Source organism: Salvia hispanica, chromosome 4 (assembly GCF_029641045.1).
Source record: "Salvia hispanica isolate PSC_SH4W2 chromosome 4, Shi_PSC_v1, whole genome shotgun sequence".
Lineage (NCBI taxonomy): Eukaryota > Viridiplantae > Streptophyta > Magnoliopsida > Lamiales > Lamiaceae > Salvia > Salvia hispanica.
The window spans coordinates 25,472,817-25,499,949 of NC_142695.1; the positions used below are offsets into that span (position 1 = coordinate 25,472,817).

The window sequence follows — 27,133 nt, forward strand, 5'->3', positions numbered from 1 at the left end:
CAATTTTATCAAGTTTTATATACTAAAATAATGATGAATAAATGGTAACACTGAAATGCCCTGAGTGGAATTTTTGAAAAAAAGGAGCGTTATAAGGGCATGGAAGACCGAAAAAAGTGAAAAAGGATTCTAATGACTTTATACTCATACGTAGAGTGGTCTGTTGCATTTTTTGAAATATAGATACCTCCAGCGTTCGAGTTTCCATACATAGGGGTGTTTTTTGTAGTTTACTCTTTATTTCTTTCTAAAAAGAAACGACTCAATTTCATTGGGACATCCCAAAAATGAATATGATTCAACTTAATTAGGACAAAAAAAATACTACTTATTCTATTAAAAATACAAATAATAAACATTTAATATGAGCAAAAGTAGACATTAAAATAATTTTAGAAGAGATTAAAATAAAAAAGTCAAAGACGAAAGGATGCAAAATAAAAATAATATAGCAAAATTTTAAATGCAAGATTTTAAAAATGGGTCATATATTATGTATTTTTGTAGTTACAATTGTATGTAGATGGAAGAAGCACTTATAAGATTTGAATAATAAAAGAATAGAATGCAATATGAATTTAGGTTTATTTATATCATATCTATTCATTTGAGACTAGGAAAACTAAGATGATTAAACTAATAAAGCCAGCAAATAAGTTTGGTAGCGTTTTTATTTTAATTTGTGTTTAGTGGGAGAAGACGTGGCTATTAAAGTAATAAAACCAGCAAATAGTTTGGTTTCGTTTATATTGTAATTTGTGTTTAGTGGGGAGAAGACGTGTCTCAAAACAATAATAAGACTCATAGTGGTATATTCAAATTAATTATTGATTAGAAATTTGTTGGGTAGCAAATCCATACCCCATCATGGAATGGGGAAGTTGGAAGCTGTTCAACCCCAATTAATTCAAGATCTTTTGAGAATGACCCAAAAACAAATCTATGCAATTTTGATCCAAAGCAGAAAATATCAACTAATGTGGGATCAACGATCTTAACAAGTGGTAATAGAGCCTAAGCTTTGGATCGGGCTTGGATGAACCCTGGTTAGGGTTGGGCCCTGGAGGACTCAAGTTAGGGTCAGGCCCAGGATGATCCACGGGCCAAGACTGGAAAGACCCATGTTATCGACTGCATTCCCAATATGGTATCGATTAGAGGGGTGGTTTGTTGGGTTACAAACCAAAACCGCATCGGAAAATTGAGGGAAGTTGGAAGATGTATATAATTGTTGACCAACCCCAAATAGTTTGAGCCTTTTGGGAATGGCCCAAAAACAAATGCTTGCGGGATTGACTTAAGTAGACAATATCAAACTAATGTGCAGTCGACGATCCAACACTAAATCACATAACTTCACCCAATCGCACTACTTGATTTGTGGCCTTTCTTGGACAAAAACCTATAATCGACTATTCTAAATACTCCCTCCGTCCCATAATAAAAGTCACATGTTGCCATTTCGGTCCATCCCACAATAAGAGTCACATTTCACTTTTACCATAAATGGTAAGTAGGTCCCACTTTGCTCAAACTCACTTCACTCACATTCTATTATAAACTCAATATAAAAAAGTGGTACTCATGTTCCACTGACTTTTCCAACCTACTATTTTTTATATTTTTGAAAATTCATGCCTGCACTAAGTGTGACTCCTATTGTGGAACAAAAAGAGTAGTCATTAAAATGGCAGCTCACATAAATTTTTATTTTTCGGACTAGTGTTGCAGAGCACATTAAAGAAAATGAGAGAAGACGATTGAAGATAGAAAGGAGAGAAAGGAGAGAAATAAGAGGGGAACCACGAAAGGAATAGAAAATAAATAATACTCAATTTGTCCCTGAAAAGTATGAAATCTTTTTAATGTTGAAAACTTTTTTCTCTCTAATGAGGTGAGACTCATTCTTCACTAACATTTATTTAAAAACTTTTTCTTTCTATCTCCTCTACTTTTTCAATTAAGCATTAAAACTTATGACAAACTAAATGTTCATACTTTTCAGGAACGGAGGAGTAAGATAGGATAAAGGAGGGAATGGATTACAAATGAAGAAAATGACTAAAACAGCCCTAAGGCTTAATGACATTTTGGAACGAAAAAAGTCTAATGAGTACAAAATTTTTCCAGCGATATACACGAAGTTCAAAGATATGCAACAATATTTTAAAAGAATAGAAGCAAAAGACGTGGGTATCTCGTAAACTTCACTCAAATAATTTAAAATTTACAATTGTATCGAGATCTTGTAGAGTCATAGTCCATGTTGTCTGTGTGAGAGCGGATACTAAATGCCACTATTATTTATGAATATATTTTAAAATTTTTGTAAATTTAAAAATATGTTTTAATCTTTATTGAATTAATGTCTAGAAAATTATTAAAATAGTCTAATCTTTACAAATATTTTTTTTCTGCATCCATTATTATTGTTGTTGTTTGGTGTAAACCCTTTCCATATTAAATCTAACGAACTCTTAAATCGTAATTTAGATTTATTAGTTGAAATCGAATGTAATTTTGTGTCACCTGTGTTTTTAAAACATTATTCTCTCTCATTAGCTTGCGTTTTATAAAAACTAGTATCATACCCGTACGATGCACAAATTGTTTTAGTTTCATCATAGTAAATTCATTTTGAATTAATTACTTAAATTTACATACACAACTATACTTATCTAACGGTTAAAAATAAAACTACTCTCTTCGTCCTAACTAAGTTAATACATAACTTTTGAGCATTGAGATTAAGAAATTGTGTTGAATAAATTAAATGAAAGTAAAATAAATAGGAGAGGAAAATAAGTAGGAGATATGAAGTGAGAATAAAGTAGTTGATGAAATAAGGTACGAGTGATTAGATGTTTTGTTTTTTGTCAAAAAAAAAAATGACTCAACTTTGTTGGGACATATAAAAAATGAATACAACTCGACTTAGTTGAAACGGAGGGAGTACAAAACAAAAAATTTAAAGCTTCCGATGACCATTTTCTATTCTCTACCACAAAAACGAAAACCATAATTTTATATTGTATCAATAGACAACTTAAACACTTAAACACCGAACTTAAACACCATTCATATCAAATAATTAATACCCAAAAATAATTATCCATACTAAATAGCCATTAAAATATAAAGGCTAAGTAGTTATGTATGTAGGACATAAAAAGGTTTATATGATGACAATAAATAACTTATTAATTCATGAGTTTTGAAAAAAAAATTGTAAGAAATATGAAAAATGGAATCACAAATACCATCAACCTCGTAGATACAAAAGAAAATCACACAATCTCTCGCACGTTTGAATAGGCATTCCATAGATTTTCTTACACAATTTATCATCAGCTCACTTCTTTTGCAATCTACTTTTTGCTGCATCTTATGTATCATCTCATTTCCTCCCCATTCTCGATCAATCTTGTAAATACAAATTAAAGTTTTTCAAAAAAATCAAACAATCTCTCGCGTGTTTGAATAAACGAGTTCATAAAATTTCTCATACAATATATCATCTGTTCACTTCTCTTGCAATCTACTTTTGTTACATCATTACATTTCCTCCTCATTCTCGGTCAATTGATGATTCAACATCAAATTTCGTTATCTCATAAGGCATATTATTTTAATTTTTTGATTAATAACTTAAATGAATGAAATGTTGACAACTCAATATCAATTATTGAAATAAACTACAAAATCTTATACTTACATAAAATTTGTTTAATTTTATGCGTAAATAATTGCCTCCAACACCATAATGCACGTAGTGTATATAATTCTTACATTGTATAAATCGATGAGAGTTGATCAATCTACCCATCACTCTTATAAAAGATGGGCAGAATAAAGTTTTATCAAAAGATAAAACCAAATAATATATTGTTTCGAATAACATACGAGATCAATAATTAATATAAGCAAGTTCTGACGCACACACAAGCAAATCATCAAATGTAACCAAGCGAAATTGTAGTTTCAAAATCAATTGCGAATAAAATGACTCACAAATCGAAGTTCACTATGGAAATCAAGCAAAATGTGATGCAAAATTATTGTTGAATTATTACACCACAACAAGCAAGCAATATAATATATAATCAAAAAATACAAAATCTGTAATCAATCACCAAGCAATATAATATATTTAATCAAGCTATCTGACATATGAAATCAGTAATACAAACAATCAATCACTAAATTAAAGTAAGTCACTTATTGCTTGACTAATAATGGTAAATTGCATGATGATGGATTATTAACTGCTTACTTGCACGTACAAACTATAGTTTGATGAATTGCTTGTTTAGTGTTTGGGAATTGCTTGCACTCCCTTATTTGGATCATTTCAAAGTGTTTTCTTATTGCTTACGGACGAATGCTACGAAAAGCTAAAACTGAAGTGCTTGCCTTGAAATGGAGCTTAAAAGAGATCAACATAGACAATGAAATGTACGTTATGTGACACATGAAGACATACATGGGGATTAAGGTAAAAGATTGGAACTGTGACCTTAATAATAAGCAGTCCAAGGCGTTCCAGTTGCTATGTGCAAAATACTGTCAAGCTATGGTTTACAGTACTGAGAACACGGTGTGGATAAAATGATGAGTACAACAATCTAGAAATCAATCTGAAGATCAAAATTTTTTTATCATAACGGAGGACCAAAACATGACACTGGTTCGGGTGATGACAGTACTGGTTTAAAGAGCCATTCTGGTTGTAATACCCGCACCTTTATTATCTTTTCGTTATGTTCATGTCGAACTAGAGATTTATTTCTCTCTTGTTTTCGTTGTGATATGAAGTTCATTACATTTCGTTAATGCTTAACGTCGTAATTTGTAAAATAAAGATTTAAAGATAATTGGATGAACAAAGAAAACAAAACAATGTATATATAATAGAAATAAATGAAAGTGTACAAGGATATGAAGATGTATATCCCAGGACCCAGACTAAAGGTGTTCGAAAACATAGGACATTAACCTATATGATCAGCACATGTATGAAATTGTTGAAGAAAATACGGGATACTATATTATTACGAAGGAATGCTACTGGGCCTCGCTCCACCAGCCCAACCTTCGAGAAACCACGGCCCATGTCCGGTCAGCCCATCGAGCCCAGGGCAGCTGGCCCGCGTCTCGAAGCAGCAGCAAGGCAGCCAAGCCTTTTCTTTCACCTACAAGATAAGTAAAAACAGGTTTAATGACTAAGAACAAAAGGAAATAAAAGGGCTACTAATTGAAGAAAAGAAACAACACCTCTTTTCAACAAGAGACTAAGGACTCGCCTAAACGAACAAAAAAAAAAAACGAGCCTATACTCTTCCCTTGTGCAGTCAAACTGCACTTCCTCCAAGTACCACCTGCCACCATCAAAACAATTACTAAATCAAGAAGTACTTCTCTTAAGCATAACACCAAAATTTCATAATTGAAAGTGAGAGAGTACAAGAGCAAAGGGGGATTTGCTGCAGAATAACAACAAGAGGCACGGCAATCCCATTTATTTTCGCACAAGTACATACCCCATAAACCACCAAAAATAGCTAGCAAAGAGCTAAAGAGTTTCGGATTTGATCTCTGCCAAAATACCAACAAACTCCAATACATATACACATATACCTCCCAATCGGTTTCACAACTCCAACACATATCAGTTTCTCTCACATTATCGAGAGAGAGCTAGTGAGTGGGAAGAAGTTCTGTTTAAAGTCCAACAAGAAGAACTGCAAATCTCAGCTCTTTCCATAGGAGTTCAAGGAGGGAGCAAGCCTTGAGGACTTTGGAAATCAGAGTTTAAGCCACTGTCTTTTTGCAAGAGGTATTCCACCTCCACCTTTCTCCCAAATAACATCTCATATCATCATGTAGAATAAGTAGAAAGACATAGAATACTTGCAGTAGCTCTACTCCAGACCCAATGCAGCTAATCTATCTTAGTATCCAATTTTAAGGATGAAAGAATCCTAAGCACCAAGACATATAAACAACAAGAGCATAGTTCTATAGCCACACTAAGTTTAAACACTTCCTAGATGACTCTCAAAATGCTTAAACAAGAGAAATAAAAGAGAAAGAACTTAGCTTTAGAAAGAAACGGTCCGGCGATGGTCGAGCAACGACGAAGGCAGCCGACGCGGGTCGCCGGCGTCGGTGTGACCGCCTCGCGAAGGGAGAGGCAGCGGCGAGCTGCGAACGTCGACGATGGGCGTCAATCACCAGAGGGCGCCGGAGGAAGAGGGAAAGGCGACGCCTTTCCCCTCTCGGCGATTTCGCTGGCGAAGGAAGAAACGACAATGGGCTGCGCTGCGAGGCGGCGGCGGCGTTGGCCTGCGAAGGGGACCGAGAGCGCCTGCCAGCCGTGCTGCGATGGCGGAGCTTGCCGGCACGAGCCGCCGCGTTTCACTTCCGATTTAGGGTTTGTGTGTGGGTGTGATTTGGGGATTTTTGTTCTAAGAAGAGAATGAGACCGAGGGTTGCGAGGGAGAAGCCTCCCTTGCGCCGCCGACCGGAGCAACTAGCGGCGGTAGACGAGGAGGCGCCGCCGTCCCCTTCTTCGGCTAGGGTTAGAAAAAAAAAGGGGAAGGGAATTTGTTGTGTTGTTTGTGGAATAAGAGGGAGGCCGATGGGTTTGGAGAAGGTTTGGGCCTCTCTTTATTTTCTTGTTCTGGGCCTCTTTTATTTAATGAGATGGGCTAGTTATGTAAGTAATTAATTTGGGCCACTAGTTAAATTAAAGAAGGAACCTAATTAAATCATGGGCCTTTCTATGTTATGGATTTAATAAATTAATAGTCCGCTAATTAATTCCACGAGGATAAGTCTAAATTTTCCGGATTTTAGCTTGAGTGCTCAAATGATTAATTTTAAGAAATTATGATACGCTAACGATGAATAGACCTCGAGCCTAATTTTTAGTACTTAAATAAATGGCTTAGGAGGTAACACCCTCTAGTAAAGCGAATAAATTTCTCAAATTTAATTAAATCTGCTGATTTAATTAATAATCAAGAATTCTAGAACTCTTCTAGAAATTTTAGAGAGAGAATAAAATGATCACGCATTTAGGATGCATCCACGTTTAAGCTTAATTGTTTTATCAAAGTCTAATTAAATATTATGTCGTTTACTAAAGGGGCGTCTACGAACGTCGTCTAAGGCCAAGTTAAGGAAATTACGGAAGGAGCTTTAAGTTTTTGAGGTGGGCATTCTTTCAAAACGCGATTTCAGTATGAAAATGTGAATCTTTGCTCAAGTATATTGTCATGCCATGTTTTGTTTTATGATTACCTATCTGCTTGGCTATGCCAATTTAGTTAAATCGAATTCGGGTCCCAGTAGGGCCGCAAACCCTACTCGGACTAGTGTACACATGAGGGGACCGTGAGCTAACAAAGGAGTTGGCCGGTCCAGTGACCGTCGTGGAATGTGGCCACATTCCCGGTTCACATCAGTTTCAGATATGGTATATCTATGTTATGTGATTGCGCAATCAAATCTTTACTCAAGGAAAAGTATTTTAGTGACTCGGGTCTTTTAAGTAAAACCCCGTGATCACTCAACTGTGGCATTGACAATTAAAGATAGAACCATTTTTGGCAATGTGCCCACTGAGTATATCAAATACTCAGCCCTGCATGTTATTTTCAAATGTGCAGGTTGAACGTGGACGAGCAGGCGAAGGTGTTGGGAACGATCCTTAAATAAGTAGATAGGTAGCCCAAGGTAGCATGTCTTCATACGTGCTATTTTGTCTTGGACTCTTCCGCTGAAAATCTAGAATTTTGTGCTAGAAAGCTATGAACTTAGTCTTGATACTCTGAACACGTTTTGACTATGTACCCATATGCCTTTGATACTATTGATTTAAGTGATTTCATCCTTTTTATTGTTGTTCCTTGATTACTGAGAATTGTTTAGTCGCGAAATAGCTACGCTCACTAGCACTAGGGAGTTGTGGTCGTGACACTGGTGGAGATGAAGGTGATGGCACTAGCAAAGTTTAATGCATTGTATGGCAGAAGTGAAGCATATATAAATTTAAAATGTGGGACATTTGTAAAGATCAAGTAGACCTTCTTTCATTATAAAGCAATAATCACATTTGTATCCAATATGCTATTCATATTCTGTAACACACTAAAATATGCAATATGAAGTTAAAATTAAATGTAGCCTGCATCAATATGAAGTTAAAATTAAATGTAGAATTTTGTGCTAGAAAGCTATGAACTTAGTCTTGATACTCTGAACACGTTTTGACTATGTACCCATATGCCTTTGATACTATTGATTTAAGTGATTTCATCCTTTTTATTGTTGTTCCTTGATTACTGAGAATTGTTTAGTCGCGAAATAGCTACGCTCACTAGCACTAGGGAGTTGTGGTCGTGACAGAGTGGTATCAGAGCAACGTTCTTTCGCTCTGGACCCAAGAACCTTCTTTTCAAGCCTTAGTCTAGAATGATAGTACTAGACTAGAATAGTACTAAAATGGAAAGCTTAAAGGGACCCAACACCTCGACTCGTCACGTTCAACTGCAGCAATGAGGTAAGAAAGAAGTTCTTACCAGAAAATTTTCAGTTATTCATGAAAGAACTCTTGATAAAAGGAAAAATGATTTCTTTCTGAAGATATTGTGAAAACATTGAAGGTTTTCAAGGAAAAGCATGTAAATTCCAATTTTCCTATGAACTATGGAATTTCAAATTTAAAATGTGAAGCATAAGGATGTCTTGAGACAAATGCTAAAGTATTATTAATTACGCATGCTCGATTATGTGAAGTATGATAGATTAAGAATTTTTAGAAAGTTACGAAATGACTAATGCATGCGAACATAGTATGCCTAAGAAGTACATTAGGCTGAACGCTCTTGAACAGTGATACAAGTTGATGACTTCCTTTCCGCTTTCCTAAGCGATAAAACGAACAAGTATATGCAAGTTAGGGCAAAATCCTAATTTTGTTTTAAAAATGAGGAAATATAGGTGAATGGGTCTAAAAGTGGAACCCACACCTTTTCCTCTACCCTATGTCTTGACGAGACCACGCTCCATGATGTGGTAATTGGAACAATTTCAAATGTACAATAATGAACCTAACAATTTATAAATAACCTATCTATTCTTAGATGGTAACGATCGCACGAGATACGAGAAACTACCTACGGCACATGGGCGTCTGTTGAACGTTTTAAATGATGAGTACAACATGAAGTTCCATTTGTCTTCATGAACTCAATCATAACCGAAATGAGCGTACCCTCAATCCAGTAAAAGAGGTATATCCTTACGTGAAAAGATATCGTACCTACAATCTAATTAAGTGATCCAGTCTTGCGTAGCAAGTCAAGGAGGCTACGCGATCTAAAAACAATGCTTATAACGCGTTGTGAAACACGATGGAGAGTGCAATGTTTTGCGAGAATGACCGTCCTGACTTATCGAGAACATTATGAAAACATGACCTTCAACGACAGTTATTAGTAGTAACACCAGGAATCCTAGCTTGGAATGTATGGTTTCCTAGAACGCCCTGATCATGTTCAAGCTCCGAAAGAACAACCAAGGAAGTGTCACATAACTGGGGCAGATGATTATGGTCAACAGTACTTACTTGGATTCCTATCGATTGAACCTCTTTAATGAAAATGCCCTCGTCTACTTTAGACTCTAGATTGACTTGCATTTATGCAAGTAATGCCTCACTTTTTCCTTTCCTATGAAAGTTGTGGCTCTCTTTCAGTTCATTGGTCATAGTAGTTAAGCTCGTTATCCAGAAAATGTAAAGTGTTGACTTCTTAAGCTCCGGTCATAAGCCTTCGATTCTAAAGTTGCTTAAGACCATGCCCTTCAAAATAATCTCATTTTGAACATCCTTAACAAGGGTGTATTGCCGTCTATTTAAGACTTTTGATTGGCTCATGTTTTTACAAGTAATAAGTCACTATCATTTTTCTTTCAACGAAAGTGGTGACTTACTTTCAAATCTTAGATTCAGAAGACTCATATGTTCTCAAACACCTTTGTTGGTTGTTGTCTCCTATGACGCCCCCCCCCCCCCCCCCCCCCATTTGCAAGATCAATATCCTGGTTTCTTTAACTCTCATGATATAACTTCATCTATTGTTCACAAATTTCTCCTCTGAGAATGGCATATTAAGTGGGACTTTTGTTCACCTCCTTATTCGGCAACCATATTTGTGACTATTTCATTCTTATAGGGGTGGAAACTCTTTTTAGCTCAGTTCCACTACATGTATTGTTTCTAGCTCATGATTTCCTTCTAAAACACTAAGTTAAGGCTAATGTATTGCATTTTTCTTGATGGTAGTTGACTTCTCCAAAAATATTTCTTTCACTTTGGTCACTACTGTGAATCCATTGATGTATTTCCATAATTTCCACATTATGATGTTGGTATACCATGATCAACGTTAATTCATGGCAATTGTTTACTTTTCTAAACCCTCCCGCGTCTGATCATCTGAGGTCTTGACATGTTGAAACCATCATCCTTGATGTCCGGATCTAGTAAAGTTGAACGAACAATTGAACTATCTTGTTTGACAACCTACTATGGAAATTGAGAGTTAATAAAGAATCATCTCATTCTCATGACCTACCCCATGTTCTTTCAAGCTCCCATCAGAAGTGAGTTTTCAAATTCGATGGGTTTATCTAAAACCATTGGGGCCGCCTAGTTTTTTTGAATTGACACGATGAGTTCAATTGAACCCAGTTCTTTCTTTCAAAAAAAATCAATTGTTGCAAATTGATGATGAAAATTCACAACAGTCGAGCAAGAGATGTTATTCTTATCCCTTTGGATATTCTATAGTCCTTTCAATAAAAGAAATTTGCAGTCATGCTTCTTCTAGGTGACATCAGTACCTATCCAAGTTAAGACTGTTTGATTAATCATCGAGTTCTTAGTACAAGGCAATCACGAAGGGCATAGTTGTTTGGACTTTTCGCACTTGTGTGCCGCCGGTCACGAGCTGCTATGGGATGGATCGTTACGCTATATGCATAGAATATAGGCCACAAAAAGAGAAATGTAAAGGAATCTTATATACGTACAGACCTAATGACTTTTCGTTGCACACGACTTATTTATCTAAGTGATTAATCGTTTGGGGCACAAATAACAAAGTGAACTAGGAGAGCCACGAGGAAATGGAGATCAAGATCATCGTTAGGTAACGAAATCTAGTGAAAATATGAACACTCTCACAGATTACGTTTTAATGAAGGATGTCTTCGACAAGAGGAAAATCGTCTGAGATATGGCGCAATAAAACCAATGAATGAAGGAACGATCGGGAAAATGGAAACGTACTTCAAATGAGAATAAGAAGCAATAGCACACAGATGGAACCACCGTGGAGAGTGCAGAGTTAGGACACACAGATGCCTTAATTGTGGCAGAAGCAGACATTTCTCCAGGGAATGCCGAACAAGAATACTAGGACAGGAGGGCGGCAGGACAATCAAGGGTAGCGTTCGTAGCTGCGGGCACTTCAAGCTGAGCCGAGAAGAAAGGCAGTCCCAGTCTCACCCCCCAGCACCATATCACCAGCGGCAGCTACGCCAAAGGTTTCCCACTCAGGCTATAATTACTGCACCGAGGCAGAAGCAGCCTAAGATTGAGTAGGGAACCAAGAGCAATTTAGCAAGTATGGGAACTCTCCCCGACATACCTATTGCCATTCTTCCATGTCAGCACCTTGCGTGGATACTTTAGAATTGCTTACTGATGAAATGAACATAAGATGAAGGTGTCCTCACCCATAGGAGGCCTTATAGATATCTCACGAACTTGCTCGAACGTAGAATTCACTATGGAAACCCTTAAGTTAGTGGCTCACAATTTGCATGTGATGTTGATGTGGAGCGTCGACATCATATTGGGAATAGATTGGTTAGCCGAAAACTACGCTACCATTCTTTGTAAGGAAAGCCAGATCTCTCTGCAATACCCAGGGAAAGAACCCACAATCTTTCATGGAATCTCCATGAGGCGACGAAAGTCCATAATTTCTGCACTACAAGCAACCACAAAGATAAGGAAAGGATGTCCTGCATACCTCGTGTATCTGAATGGAGGAGAGAACGAGGACCGAATGATAGAGAAGGTAGCAGTGGTACGAGAATTACCGGATGTCTTTCCTGACGCACTACCAGGATTGCCGCCAGACAGGCAATTAGAATTTACAATTGATCTCGAACCAGAGCCCCAGTATCGGAGGCACCATACAAAATGGCGCCTAAAGAGTTAGAAGAACTCAAGATACAGTTACAGGAACTACTAGACCTAGGCTTCATCCGACCCAGTGTGTCACCATGGGGCGCACCAGTGCTCTTCGTAAAGAAGAAGGACGGAACACTGAGAATGTGTATCGACTACCGAGAGTTGAACAAGCTGACGCTCAAGAACAAGTATCCTCTACCGAGGATTGATGACCTTTTTGACCAACTTCGAGGGGCTGGTATATTCTCAAAAATGGACTTGAGATCAGGCTATCACCAACTGAAGGTCCGACCAGATGATGTACCCAAGACGGCGTTCCGCACTAGATATGGTCATTACGAGTTCACTGCCTTTTGGGCTTACAAATGCCCCGGCGGTGTTCATGGACCTAATGAACCGTGTGTTCCACCCATACTTGGACAAGTTCGTCCTAGTCTTTATAGATGATGTACTCATCTACTCGAAGAACGAGAAGGAACACGAGGAACATTTGAGAACCACCTTAGAGACGTTAAGAGCCGAGAAACTCTATGCTAAGTTTGGCAAATGCGAGTTCTGGCTTGACGAGGTGAACTTCCTTGGACACATAGTAACGGCAGAAGGGATCCGAGTGGACCCTGCAAAGGTGGAAGCAGTACAACGTTGGCAGTCACCAACAACACCTAATGAGATTCAAAGTTTCTTAGGTTTGGCTGGATATTATCGGAGGTTCATTGAAGGATTTTCTAAAATAGCCAGACCGCTGACTCAACAGCTCAAGAAAGGAGCAAAGGTCAACTAGACGCCGGAGTGTGAAGCAAGCTTCCAGCTTTTTAAAAGAAAAATTGACCATCGCACCAGTCCTAGCCGTGCCAGCACCAGGAGCAGGCTATGTAGTGTACACCGATGCTTCGAAGATCGGACTTGGATGCGTATTGATGCAGAATGGCAAGGTAATCGCATACGCATCACGCCAACTCAGGCCACACGAGCTAAATTACCCCACTCATGATCTGGAATTAGCGGCAGTGGTACATGCCTTGAAGATTTGGAGACATCACCTCTATGGGGTTCGATGTGAGATCTTCACGGACCACAAGAGCCTTAAGTACTTTTTCGAGCAGAAGGATTTGAATATGCGTCAACGCAGATGGCTCGAATTAGTCAAGGATTATGACTGTGGTATAAATTACCACCCAGGCAAGGCGAATGTAGTGGCAGATGCCTTGAGCAGGAAAACTATACCCCAAGAGGCCACCTTCCTCACACAAAATGAGGAGCTTATACGAGAATTTTCCAAGATGCGGCTAGAAATAGTAGGAGCACCAGAGACGGTGGAAAGTAGGATCGCCACTCTAGTGTTTGAGCCAGACTTAAGAGCCAGAATTGTTGAGGCTCAAAGGAGTGATGAAGTATTAGAGAAAATTCGACTTAAAGTGAGGACGGGAAAAGAGGTGAGTTATCGCGAAGAGGCGGATAACGCCCTCACGTTTGAAGAGAGATTATGTGTGCCCAATGACGAGACTCTTAGAAATGAGATCATGAGCGAAGCTCACGAAACACCCTATACTGCCCACCCAGGAAGTACGAAAATGTATCAAGATATGAAGAAACAGTTTTGGTGGGATGGCATGAAGAGGAGCATAGCGTCGTTTGTAGAAAGGTGCTTAGCATGCCAACAAGTGAAGGCTCTACATCAACGACCCTATGGGAAATTGCAACCCCTAGAAATTCCCGAGTGGAAATGGGAGCACATTGCGATGGATTTCGTGACAGGATTGCCAAAGTCCCAACGGGGAAATACAGCTATTTGGGTGATTATAGATCGCCTCACCAAAAGCGCTCACTTTGTACCAGTACGTATCACTTACGGATCGGACAAGCTAGCTCAGATCTATGTGCAAGAGATCATACGATTACATGGAATACCGGTAACGATCCAGACCTTGGAAGATATGCTGAGAGCCGTGGTGCTCGACCGCGGAGGAAAATGGGAGCCAGTATTGCCACTTATAGAGTTTGCTTACAATAACAGTTATCAGGCGACTATAAACATGGCCCCATATGAAGCACTGTATGGGAGGAAATGTAGATCACCACTTTATTGGGATGAGGTCGGTGAGAGAAAGACGCTTGGACCAGATTCTGTAGAGGAAATGATAGAGATCGTCCGCCAGATCCGTGAGAGAATCAAGGAAGCTCAAGACAGGCAGAAGTCTTACGCGGATGCTCGCCGAACCGACCTGCAGTTTAAGACGGGAGACAAAGTTTTTCTAAAGGTATCTCCGTCTAAAGGGATTTCGAGATTCGGCGTCAAGGGCAAGCTAAGACCACGTTTCATCGGACCCTACGAGATTCTAGAAGAAGTCGGTCCTGTGGCATACAGATTGGCACTCCCGCCGAGTTTCGGGAACGTGCACAATGTTTTTCACGTATCTCAATTGAGGAAATATGTGTTCGACCCAAAACACATAGTCCACCAAGAGGAGATGGTTTTAGAACCAGATTTAAGCTATGAAGAAAAGCCTGAAGCAATCTTGGAGTAGAAAGTAAAAAGAGTTGAGGAATATATCTAATGTAACAGTGAAAATTATGTTGGAGCATCACGGCCACGAAGAAGCTATGTGGGATTTTGAAGACAAAATGAAAGAGGAGTACCCAGGGCTTTTCTTTTGACGTAAGCAAATTTCGGGACGAAATTTTTTTTTAAGGAGGGTAGAATGTAATACCCGCACCTTTATTATCTTTTCGTTATGTTCATGTCGAACTAGAGATTTATTTCTCTCTTGTTTTCGTTGTGATATGAAGTTCATTACATTTCGTTAATGCTTTACGTCGTAATTTGTAAAATAAAGATTTAAAGATAATTGGATGAACAAAGAAAACAAAACAATGTATATATAATAGAAATAAATGAAAGTGTACAAGGATATGAAGATGTATATCCCAGGACCCGGACTAAAGGTGTTCGAAAACATAGGACATTAACCTATATGATCAGCACATGTATGAAATTGTTGAAGAAAATACGGGATACTATATTATTACGAAGGAATGCTACTGGGCCTCGCTCCACCAGCCCAACCTTCGAGAAACCACGGCCCATGTCCGGTCAGCCCATCGAGCCCAGGGCAGCTGGCCCGCGTCTCGAAGCAGCAGCAAGGCAGCCAAGCCTTTTCTTTCACCTACAAGATAAGTAAAAACAGGTTTAATGACTAAGAACAAAAGGAAATAAAAGGGCTACTAATTGAAGAAAAGAAACAACACCTCTTTTCAACAAGAGACTAAGGACTCGCCTAAACGAACAAAAAAAAAAAACGAGCCTATACTCTTCCCTTGTGCAGTCAAACTGCACTTCCTCCAAGTACCACCTGCCACCATCAAAACAATTACTAAATCAAGAAGTACTTCTCTTAAGCATAACACCAAAATTTCATAATTGAAAGTGAGAGAGTACAAGAGCAAAGGGGGATTTGCTGCAGAATAACAACAAGAGGCACGGCAATCCCATTTATTTTCGCACAAGTACATACCCCATAAACCACCAAAAATAGCTAGCAAAGAGCTAAAGAGTTTCGGATTTGATCTCTGCCAAAATACCAACAAACTCCAATACATATACACATATACCTCCCAATCGGTTTCACAACTCCAACACATATCAGTTTCTCTCACATTATCGAGAGAGAGCTAGTGAGTGGGAAGAAGTTCTGTTTAAAGTCCAACAAGAAGAACTGCAAATCTCAGCTCTTTCCATAGGAGTTCAAGGAGGGAGCAAGCCTTGAGGACTTTGGAAATCAGAGTTTAAGCCACTGTCTTTTTGCAAGAGGTATTCCACCTCCACCTTTCTCCCAAATAACATCTCATATCATCATGTAGAATAAGTAGAAAGACATAGAATACTTGCAGTAGCTCTACTCCAGACCCAATGCAGCTAATCTATCTTAGTATCCAATTTTAAGGATGAAAGAATCCTAAGCACCAAGACATATAAACAACAAGAGCATAGTTCTATAGCCACACTAAGTTTAAACACTTCCTAGATGACTCTCAAAATGCTTAAACAAGAGAAATAAAAGAGAAAGAACTTAGCTTTAGAAAGAAACGGTCCGGCGATGGTCGAGCAACGACGAAGGCAGCCGACGCGGGTCGCCGGCGTCGGTGTGACCGCCTCGCGAAGGGAGAGGCAGCGGCGAGCTGCGAACGTCGACGATGGGCGTCAATCACCAGAGGGCGCCGGAGGAAGAGGGAAAGGCGACGCCTTTCCCCTCTCGGCGATTTCGCTGGCGAAGGAAGAAACGACAATGGGCTGCGCTGCGAGGCGGCGGCGCGTTGGCCTGCGAAGGGGACCGAGAGCGCCTGCCAGCCGTGCTGCGATGGCGGAGCTTGCCGGCACGAGCCGCCGCGTTTCACTTCCGATTTAGGGTTTGTGTGTGGGTGTGATTTGGGGATTTTTGTTCTAAGAAGAGAATGAGACCGAGGGTTGCGAGGGAGAAGCCTCCCTTGCGCCGCCGACCGGAGCAACTAGCGGCGGTAGACGAGGAGGCGCCGCCGTCCCCTTCTTCGGCTAGGGTTAGAAAAAAAAAGGGGAAGGGAATTTGTTGTGTTGTTTGTGGAATAAGAGGGAGGCCGATGGGTTTGGAGAAGGTTTGGGCCTCTCTTTATTTTCTTGTTCTGGGCCTCTTTTATTTAATGAGATGGGCTAGTTATGTAAGTAATTAATTTGGGCCACTAGTTAAATTAAAGAAGGAACCTAATTAAATCATGGGCCTTTCTATGTTATGGATTTAATAAATTAATAGTCCGCTAATTAATTCCACGAGGATAAGTCTAAATTTTCCGGATTTTAGCTTGAGTGCTCAAATGATTAATTTTAAGAAATTATGATACGCTAACGATGAATAGACCTCGAGCCTAATTTTTAGTACTTAAATAAATGGCTTAGGAGGTAACACCCTCTAGTAAAGCGAATAAATTTCTCAAATTTAATTAAATCTGCTGATTTAATTAATAATCAAGAATTCTAGAACTCTTCTAGAAATTTTAGAGAGAGAATAAAATGATCACGCATTTAGGATGCATCCACGTTTAAGCTTAATTGTTTTATCAAAGTCTAATTAAATATTATGTCGTTTACTAAAGGGGCGTCTACGAACGTCGTCTAAGGCCAAGTTAAGGAAATTACGGAAGGAGCTTTAAGTTTTTGAGGTGGGCATTCTTTCAAAACGCGATTTCAGTATGAAAATGTGAATCTTTGCTCAAGTATATTGTCATGCCATGTTTTGTTTTATGATTACCTATCTGCTTGGCTATGCCAATTTAGTTAAATCGAATTCGGGTCCCAGTAGGGCCGCAAACCCTACTCGGACTAGTGTACACATGAGGGGACCGTGAGCTAACAAAGGAGTTGGCCGGTCCAGTGACCGTCGTGGAATGTGGCCACATTCCCGGTTCACATCAGTTTCAGATATGGTATATCTATGTTATGTGATTGCGCAATCAAATCTTTACTCAAGGAAAAGTATTTTAGTGACTCGGGTCTTTTAAGTAAAACCCCGTGATCACTCAACTGTGGCATTGACAATTAAAGATAGAACCATTTTTGGCAATGTGCCCACTGAGTATATCAAATACTCAGCCCTGCATGTTAATTTCAAATGTGCAGGTTGAACGTGGACGAGCAGGCGAAGGTGTTGGGAACGATCCTTAAATAAGTAGATAGGTAGCCCAAGGTAGCATGTCTTCATACGTGCTATTTTGTCTTGGACTCTTCCGCTACAAATCTAGAATTTTGTGCTAGAAAGCTATGAACTTAGTCTTGATACTCTGAACACGTTTTGACTATGTACCCATATGCCTTTGATACTATTGATTTAAGTGATTTCATCCTTTTTATTGTTGTTCCTTGATTACTGAGAATTGTTTAGTCGCGAAATAGCTACGCTCACTAGCACTAGGGAGTTGTGGTCGTGACACTGGTGGAGATGAAGGTGATGGCACTAGCAAAGTTTAATGCATTGTATGGCAGAAGTGAAGCATATATAAATTTAAAATGTGGGACATTTGTAAAGATCAAGTAGACCTTCTTTCATTATAAAGCAATAATCACATTTGTATCCAATATGCTATTCATATTCTGTAACACACTAAAATATGCAATATGAAGTTAAAATTAAATGTAGCCTGCATCAATTATGAACAATGTCGATTCAATACAAAAAGTAAAATTTGATATGAAACAATAAAAGAAATGTATTACAACAAATGCAAAAGTAAACAAGTTACATGTTATCTTGAATAAATAGGGAACATTTCAAAACAACCGGCCAAGTCAAAAAAATAAAACTCCATAATCTGAAGGAAGCAATACTGAAACAAGGGTTGACTTTAGTTTGTCGGAGCATTCCAGCACACAAGTCACTGCGTCGCATATGAAATAAATAACATCAGGTAATTAATAATGCAAAATAGCATGTATGGAACATTACTCAAGAATATCATGGTGAATTGACAGATAATAAACAATTTCTATCAAAGAGGAAAGCAATACGACAAATATAGTCAAGCAAAAAAGCAATGCACAAAATCATATCTACTATCTATTACTAACAAGCAATAAAGTATTAAAAGCAATGCAATCGAACGTCTATTATTATTTTGAGGAATGTAATGAGGAATAAGGAAGCTCTAATACTGCCATGCAATGTCAGACCCATAAGCAAGCAACATAACATATTTAACCAAGCAATCTGATGTACTAAATCTCTATGGCGTAGCACAACAACTCATGCTCTAAATTACAGTAACACATTTGTGACTGAACTTCATGAGATTTAATTACAAACTCATAAATCTCATTTTCAAGTGAATAACTTCAGAAAATTCCTTAAATTGGGCATCAAAATCACATGGGGAGATACGAATTTAGGAGTTCACATAACAAATTCATAAAATTGAATTCACATATCAAATTCATGAATTGAATTCCCATATAAGCAAACTTTAAATACATAATAACGTGATTACATTATCGAATTGATGAAATCGAATCACATATTAAAATCAGCAAATTATAAATACACGATTACAGATGATTAATAGGGGGTTCACTCATGCTACACGATTAGAAGTGATTCTTACCGTCTGCAAAAACCAGTGAAATGGACATCAGCGATAACATTATTCTCCATGGATTTACAATTATAGCCTTTTGTACTTTTTTTAGTTTTTATTTTAATAAAACTGAGACTGCCACGTGGTAGAGTAAGGATGAATCTGGTCTTGAATCTAACGGTTTGAATTGGTAGTACATTGTTACTCTATATGGTGTTGTCATTTTAGCATTTCCCTATTCATGAATTATATTTATAAATAGAGTTGTAACGGTGACTATGTTTGAACATAACTATAGATTAGAAAATATTCAAATTCACACTCTCAATTTTTGAATATTCAAATTTATACCCAAAATTCATAAATATTCAAAATAAGGCCAAAACTATATGTATAGATTTGCAATATATAGATGGGCCTTTCTTGCCTAGACTGCTATTAAGATTATAAATTAATTCGGGCATATTATCTTTAGAGTTAATTAATTAGTTATTTAAGTTTAGTATCTACACTTAATTTCCTATATTACGAAACTCTTTAAATAGTGATAATGTATTAATTAGTACTGCAACTGTTTATTGCACCCAACATGATTTATCAAAAATCTATTGCGTGAACGGAAACAATATATAGCATGGTCCATTGATTCATGTACTCCCTCTGTCCACAAATAGTTTAAACACGAGTTATATTGTATAATTGGAAAAGTAAGAAAGATAGAGTTCCCTTATATGCAAATTCACTCCTTATTGCAGAACCGCAAAACTTGACCAATTAGAGTTTTTAGATCTAGTTTTTATGGATGAGACACTCAAATGTATAAATTATTTTTTCCTTCATCACGAGCCGGGGATTTAACTTCATTCCAGAATATATCAGGGGAATATATTACTTCATTACAATAGGATTATTACTTTATTCCAGTACGTACAAGCTGTTTCGCTTACGGAGACGTCAAGACCATCCCGTCGACGTTGTGATAGTCCCGAAATTCTAGCTATGACAACAAAATGAAGTGATAGCCTAATTGAATGGTGTATTAAGCACATTGAATGGTGTAATAAGCACATTGAATGATGTAATAAACTATTTGAATGAAGTACGTGTAGAAACATTTGAACTCCTATTCGAATGAAGTAAATACCTTGTCCAATGAAGAAATAACATTTTTGAATGAAATAATAATCCTACTAAATGAATTGTACTTTTTTAAGTGAATAAAGTAAAAACTCAGTTCAATGAATTCGAATGAAGCTTGTGTTGAATCATTTCAAAACCTACTGAAAGTAAGTAAAAACATATTATAGTTTCAAGATATTAAGTACTGAAATGAAGTAATAATTCTACTACAATGAAGTAAAATGGAATTGTAATGAAAACCGGAATAATTTACACACCAGCACATCTCATCAAAAAATTAGATCAAATTACCCTAATTTAGTCTCTAATTCAGTCTTTATAATTAGTTTATCTAGTATTCTAAGCTAATGTACAATTGAAACTTACTCGTCCGTGTAATATAAATTAATTTGTTTATTCAACTTCGATAACGAAACTATAATATTTATCTTATAAACCATGACTAATGAGAAAAAAAGTCAAGTATCAAATGTATTGACTCTTTGTTAGTCGAAATAAATTTGATTTTATAATTCGGCCATTTATAGATCTTTATTATTTCCTGAAATAGAATTACACAATTAAAATTGGGATTGACAATTTTTTATCCGACACGATAATCCGATACGATTCCGCATGAAAATAATGGGATTTGGACAAGGTTTATTGGGTTGACCCGTTAAGAATCTGAAAATTTCGAGTTGGGATCGAGTTGGATGCGGGTTGTGATCTATTGTTTGTGGACGGAGGGAGTATTATTTTAAAATAAAATACTCCCCCCGTCCCCATTATTTGTCACCATTTTATCCGGCACGGGTTTTAAGAAATGTAGTAGAAAGTGAGTTAAAAAAGTTAGTGGTATATGGGTCCTACTTTTATATATTAGTTTTATAACAAAACGTGAGTGGGAATGAGTTAGTGGAATATGAGGTCCACTACCAAAAATAGTAAAAGTGAAAGGTGACAAATTTTTAGGGACGGATGGAAATGGAAATAAGTGACAAATTTTCAGGGACGGAGGGAGTAATACTTTACTTTAGTTATTTAATTTCTTGTAAATCAGGTTTAAATCATGAAAAAATGATTTTTATCATATAAATCAAGTTTAAAATTAGGTTTAATCGTGAATATTATTAATCGTGTAATATCATGTTTGGATCGTTATTGTGTAGTTAACCCATATTGTATCGTATCATTTAAAAGTCGGGTTCGTGTTCGTGTTCGGATTTGAGGGTAGCAGGTTGGATTCATATTCGGATTGACAGTTTCCTTAACAGGCCAAATTCGAGTTAAACCTTATTAGATTGGGTTGTTATCAGGTTGACCCGATAACGACCCAATCTGTACGATTTGTCAATCATACTTAAAATGAGATGGTCCCAAAATATAAAGTAAATGAAACACTTTAAATGTGATGGAAAAAAATACATGACTAATTATTTTTATCTTCACCAGATGAATTAATAATTACCTCTATAGATTTGAGCCTAGGTATGAATTTCCTTGTATTGTTTGCACGTATATGTTTGTAGTACTCCCTCTGTCCCATTAGAAATGCAACATTTTCCTTTTTGGGTTGTCCCGCTAAAAATGAAATATTTTCTAAAATGGAAATATCACTCTCTCTACTTTTCTCTCCCTCTTACTTTACTCTCTCTTCATTAACTCACAAAACAACACTGCATAAAATCACATGTCGGAAACCAAATGTTTCATATTTATTGGGACGGAGAGAGTATATTTTATTGATCAAACTGATTTTGCAATAAACTATATAAATACATAGGTCAATAAAAAATGTGATATCCTCTATTTCATGATCTTTTCGTTTGCCTATAAAATAAGTACTCGATTCTACTTCAAATTATTCATATGAAACTCAAAGCTAAACCAAGACCTGAGTTCCCAACAAAAAATGACTAGTAAAATACCACACGAATTAGAGTCATGGTCACAACTTGATGGCAAAATCGTCATGGTCACTGGCGCCTCCTCCGGCTTGGGTCTCGAATGCGTCGACCTAGCCAAGGTCGGCTGCACGATCATCGCTACCGCTCGTAGAATTGATCGGCTCAACTTCCTTTGTGATCAAATCAATAAAATGGACGTCCCAATTGGTGGTCCACGTCGAGCTATTGCAGTGGAGCTCGATGTCACTGCTGGCGAACCGTTAATCGCCGAGTGCGTGGAGAAAGCTTGGGATGCATTCGGGTGCATAGATGTTTTAATCAACAATGCTGGTGTGAATGGTAGAATTTAATATATTTAATGTCTTTTATCATGTATCTATGAAAATTGTGGTACATGACCACCGGCGGATCCAGGTGGGGTCGAGTGGGGTCGGCCCACCCCACCACCGGAAAGCTCAATTCATCGACCTCCGACCCACAGTGTTAGTGTGAGTGTGAGTGTGAGATGACAGGCAGAATCCAGCGGCGGCCTCGCGGCAGGGGTGACGACAATTATCAAGAATGAAGAGATGGGGAGAATCCTTCAGTATGTTTCCAGAGAGAGAGATGAAGCTGGGTTTCGGCGCTTTGGGGGAGATGAGTAGAGAGGATGGAAATGCTGAATATGAAAAGTCTTGTATCTGTCATTATTATTTCGTTTTCCCAATATTTGCAATTTTTACCCCACTTCATTGTTAGTTGAGAATGACACTTCATTAAAGAGAAAAGAGTGTCCAAAATTAGAAAGTACATATTCTTATATAATTTACTAAAAAGAAAAGAGTGCATAATTTTGTGGAACAGAGTTACAAAGGAAGTATTTATTTTTTGGTCCGACCCCACGATATTTGGTTTCTAGATCCGCCATTGTACATGACAATATTTAGTAAGTATGTTGGAAATAAAACACACAGCCATGATAACAAAAAAAAAAGGGTAATGATTTGGATTCCTCAAAATGCATGATTGTAGGGCCAAAGATAGTGTCGATAGATCTATCAGAGAAGGAATGGGACAATTTGGTGAAAACCAACTTGAAAGGCGTTTGGCTACTCTCCAAGAATGTTGGGGCGCGAATGCGGGATGGCGGTCGCGGTGGCGCAATCATCAACATCTCATCAATTTTTGGCCTAAATCGAGTACAATACCGTAGCAGCGTTGCCTATAGTTCTTCCAAAGCTGGTCTTGATTCTATGACAAAGGTAGGATTTCGTGCAAGTTGATATGCTTGAACATAGCTGAACTAATAATATATAATTTGAATCATGTACAATTGAATAGGTTATGGCTTTGGAGTTGGGAGAGTACAATATTAGGGTGAATTATGTTGGACATTTTAGTGTAATTGGGTTAACTTGATTGATCAGTATTATCATAATGATATATCATAAAAGTATGGAAGTGCGGAGTGCACGCTTATTTGAATTCATTATGATGGACGGGGGTCCGGGGTCGTAGCGGGGTCCAAGGGGCAGAGCCCCTGGCTGGGGTCGAGCTGGGAAAATTTTTATTTCCAATGAAGTTGTTGTGTAAGAAATTCATCTGAAAATGTAATTTCTGAAAGTCGAAGGACTAGTTTGCAATTTCGGAAACCTTTTGAAAATTAGTTATTTTCGGTTTTTCGCCTCAACATATGCATTGGTTCATCTACAGATGCACTGGTTCATCTTGTTAAATCTGATCGATTCTTTATGGTTCGTAGATTCTTTCTCTAACATCAACATATAAAAGTTCTGATTTCTCTTAATTGTATCCGATCAAATATTTTGGTAGAACCACCGAAATTGACTTGATCTGAAAGTGATATCATCACGACTTTCAGATTATCCGCTTTGTTCAATATTCTAAATCTCCCTAACAAAGATCAAATCAATTCGAAAATGTCGAACAAGGAAACGGTGAAGGAAGGAAGAAACGAAAGGTTTCGCGAAGTTGGATAAATTTGATGGCCAGGATTTCAGACGCTGGCAAAAGTAGATGCATTTCATGTTGATGAATATCAAGGTCGTGTACGTTCTGAGTACTCTCATGCCCGAGGCTGTTGAAAATGAAACTCTGGAACAGACGAGGAGGCGTATGAAGTGGGAGAACGATGACTACATATGTCGTGGTCACATCTTAAACGGTATGTCTGATTCTCTTTTTGATGTGTATCAAAATGTTGAGTCTGCTAAGGAATTGTGGGATTCCCTCGAAGCCAAATATATGGCAGAAGATGCCTCTAGCAAGAAATTTCTTGTTGGTAACTTTATTAACTATAAAATGATTGATTCGAGGCCTGTCATGGAACAATACAATGAGTTGTTGAGGATATTGGGACAGTTTTCCCAATATGATATGAAAATGGATGAATCCATTTCTGTCTCTAGTATTATTGATAAACTGCCACCCTCTTGGAAGGATTTTAAAAATAATCTGAAACATAAGGAGGAGTTGAATTTGGTCGAATTTGGAAGTGACTTCCAAATTGAACAGTCCATACGTGATATGGAAAAGGGCTTTGTTGGTAATGCTAGAAACATGGTTGGTTCTTCTGTGAACATGGTGGAAGAGGGTGAATCCTCAAAGACTGGTAAAGAGAAACGTGTGTTTCAAGGGAAACGGAAGTTTCAAGGAAATAATATTAAGGCAGGGAATAAGAAGCTTAAACTTACTTGCTAGAAGTGTGGTAAATCCGGGCACTTCAAGAAGGATTGTAAGTCCGGAAAGGGTGGAGGAAAAGAGAAAAACGAGGTTGGTTCAAGTGGATCCAAGGATCCTGAAAAGCAATCAGGTTCGTTTTCTGTACCTAATGATCATTTTGTTGAGAATTATTATGCATCAATAATCTCTGAAGCATTTTATGTGCAGGATGATGATCTTTTATGGTGGATTGATTCGGGTGCAATATGTCATGTATGCAAGGATCATCAATGGTTCAAGGATTTTAAACCAATTGAAGATGGATCTTCTTTGAAGATGGATAACCAAAGGAATAGGATCTGTTAGCCTAGTATTTACTTCTGGAAATTCCTTAGTGTTAGATAATATTGTATATGTACCTGGTATTCGTAAGAACTTAGTTTCTGGTATTGTGTTGAATAATTGTGGTTATAAACAAGTGTTAGAAAATAACAAATACATTGTCACGACCACAACTCCCTAGTGCTAGTGAGCATAGCTATTTCGCGACTAAACGATTCTCAATAATCAAGGGACAACAATAAAAGGATGAAATCACTTAAAACAAAAGTATCAAAGGCATATGGGTACATAGTCAAAATGTGTTCAGAGTATCAAGACTAAGTTCATAGCTTTCTAGCACAAAATTCTAGATTTGCAGCGGAAGAGTCCAAGACAAAATAGCACGTATGAAGACATGCTACTTTGGGCTACCTAACTACTTATTTAAAAAAAAAGCTTGTCCCAACACCTTCGCCTGCTCGTCCACGTTCAACCTGCACATTTGAAAATAACATGCAGGGCTGAGTATTTGATATACTCAGTGGGCACATTGCCAAAAATGGTTCTATCTTTAATTGTCAATGCCACAGTTGAGTGATCACGGGGTTTTACTTAAAAGACCCGAGTCACTAAAATCCTTTTCCTTTAGTAAAGATTTGATTGCGCAATCACATAACATAGATATACCATATCTGAACCTTGTGTGAACCGGGAATGTGGCCACATTCCACGACGGTCACTGGACCGGCCAACCCCTTTTGTTAGCTCACGGTCCCCTCATGTGTACACTAGTCCGAGTAGGGTTTGCGGCCCTACTGGGACCCGAATTCGATTTAACTAAATTGGCATAGCCAAGCAGATAGGTAATCATAAAACAAAACATGGCATGACAACATACTTGAGCAAAGATTCACATTTTCATACTGAAATCACGTTTTGAAAGAAATGCCCACCTCAAAAGCTAAATCCCTTTCCGTAAATTTCTTTAACTTGGCCTTAGACGACGTGCGAAGACGTCCCTTTAGGAAATAAAATAATACTTAATTAGACTTTAAGAAGTCAAGAAAAATTAAACGTGAATGCATGCATCCTATTGGGTAGCACTTATATCTCAGTCTCGGCTTATAGGATTTTCTAAACCCCACCTCGGCTTCATTACTTTGTAGAATTTATTAATTCACTTTACTAAGTTCGAAGAAGTTCCATTATCTTTAAAATAATTACTTGAGCATTTAATATGGATTCTTGGAAAAATCCTTTCTTAAATCTTTTCTTTGAATTTTCTTAAGATCGCCCATGGCGTCGCGGGGCGATGCCGGTCGATCCTTCGCGTCTTACTTTAATATGTTTCCATCTTTGGAAACTCGATAAATTATTCGGGAATTAAATAATTAAGGTTCAAGCTCAATTTCTTTAAATAAATCCCAACCTCACATAATTAAATCTCGGCCCAAAATAAATAGCTCCTTGGCCCAACCTATAAATCCCAGCTCGTTTCTTTCATCTCAAAAATCGGTCCACTACTCAACGTAAATAGATAGGCCCAGCCATAAAAATATACTCTTAAATAATTCCAATGGGGCTTAGCCCAAATGATTAAATTTGTCAATCAACCTAAATTGGTCTTAGGCCCAAAACAGAGTCCCATTTACTCGCCGCCTCCATCGGTTCTTCTCCACCGATACTTCACTCCTCAAAATCCACAATCCCCCAATTTAGAACAGCAGCGCCTCCTACTCCCTTCACTGGAAAAAGAATC

At 37.8% G+C, this 27,133-nt stretch overlaps 2 long non-coding RNA genes across 2 annotated transcripts; both read right to left on the minus strand.

Annotated features, from left to right (window-relative positions):
* Positions 1-4,879: 4,879 nt before the first annotated feature.
* On the minus strand, positions 4,880-6,738 carry LOC125196915 (uncharacterized). The gene is made up of 2 exons (XR_007171960.2): positions 5,275-6,738; positions 4,880-5,192 (listed from the first exon to the last, which is right to left on the minus strand). It is a non-coding gene; the product is annotated as an uncharacterized LOC125196915 (long non-coding RNA).
* An 8,384-nt stretch (positions 6,739-15,122) lies between these two features.
* On the minus strand, positions 15,123-16,980 carry LOC148927537 (uncharacterized). Its single transcript, XR_016137763.1, has 2 exons — positions 15,518-16,980; positions 15,123-15,435 (listed from the first exon to the last, which is right to left on the minus strand). It is a non-coding gene; the product is annotated as an uncharacterized LOC148927537 (long non-coding RNA).
* Between the last annotated feature and the right edge of the window lie 10,153 nt (positions 16,981-27,133).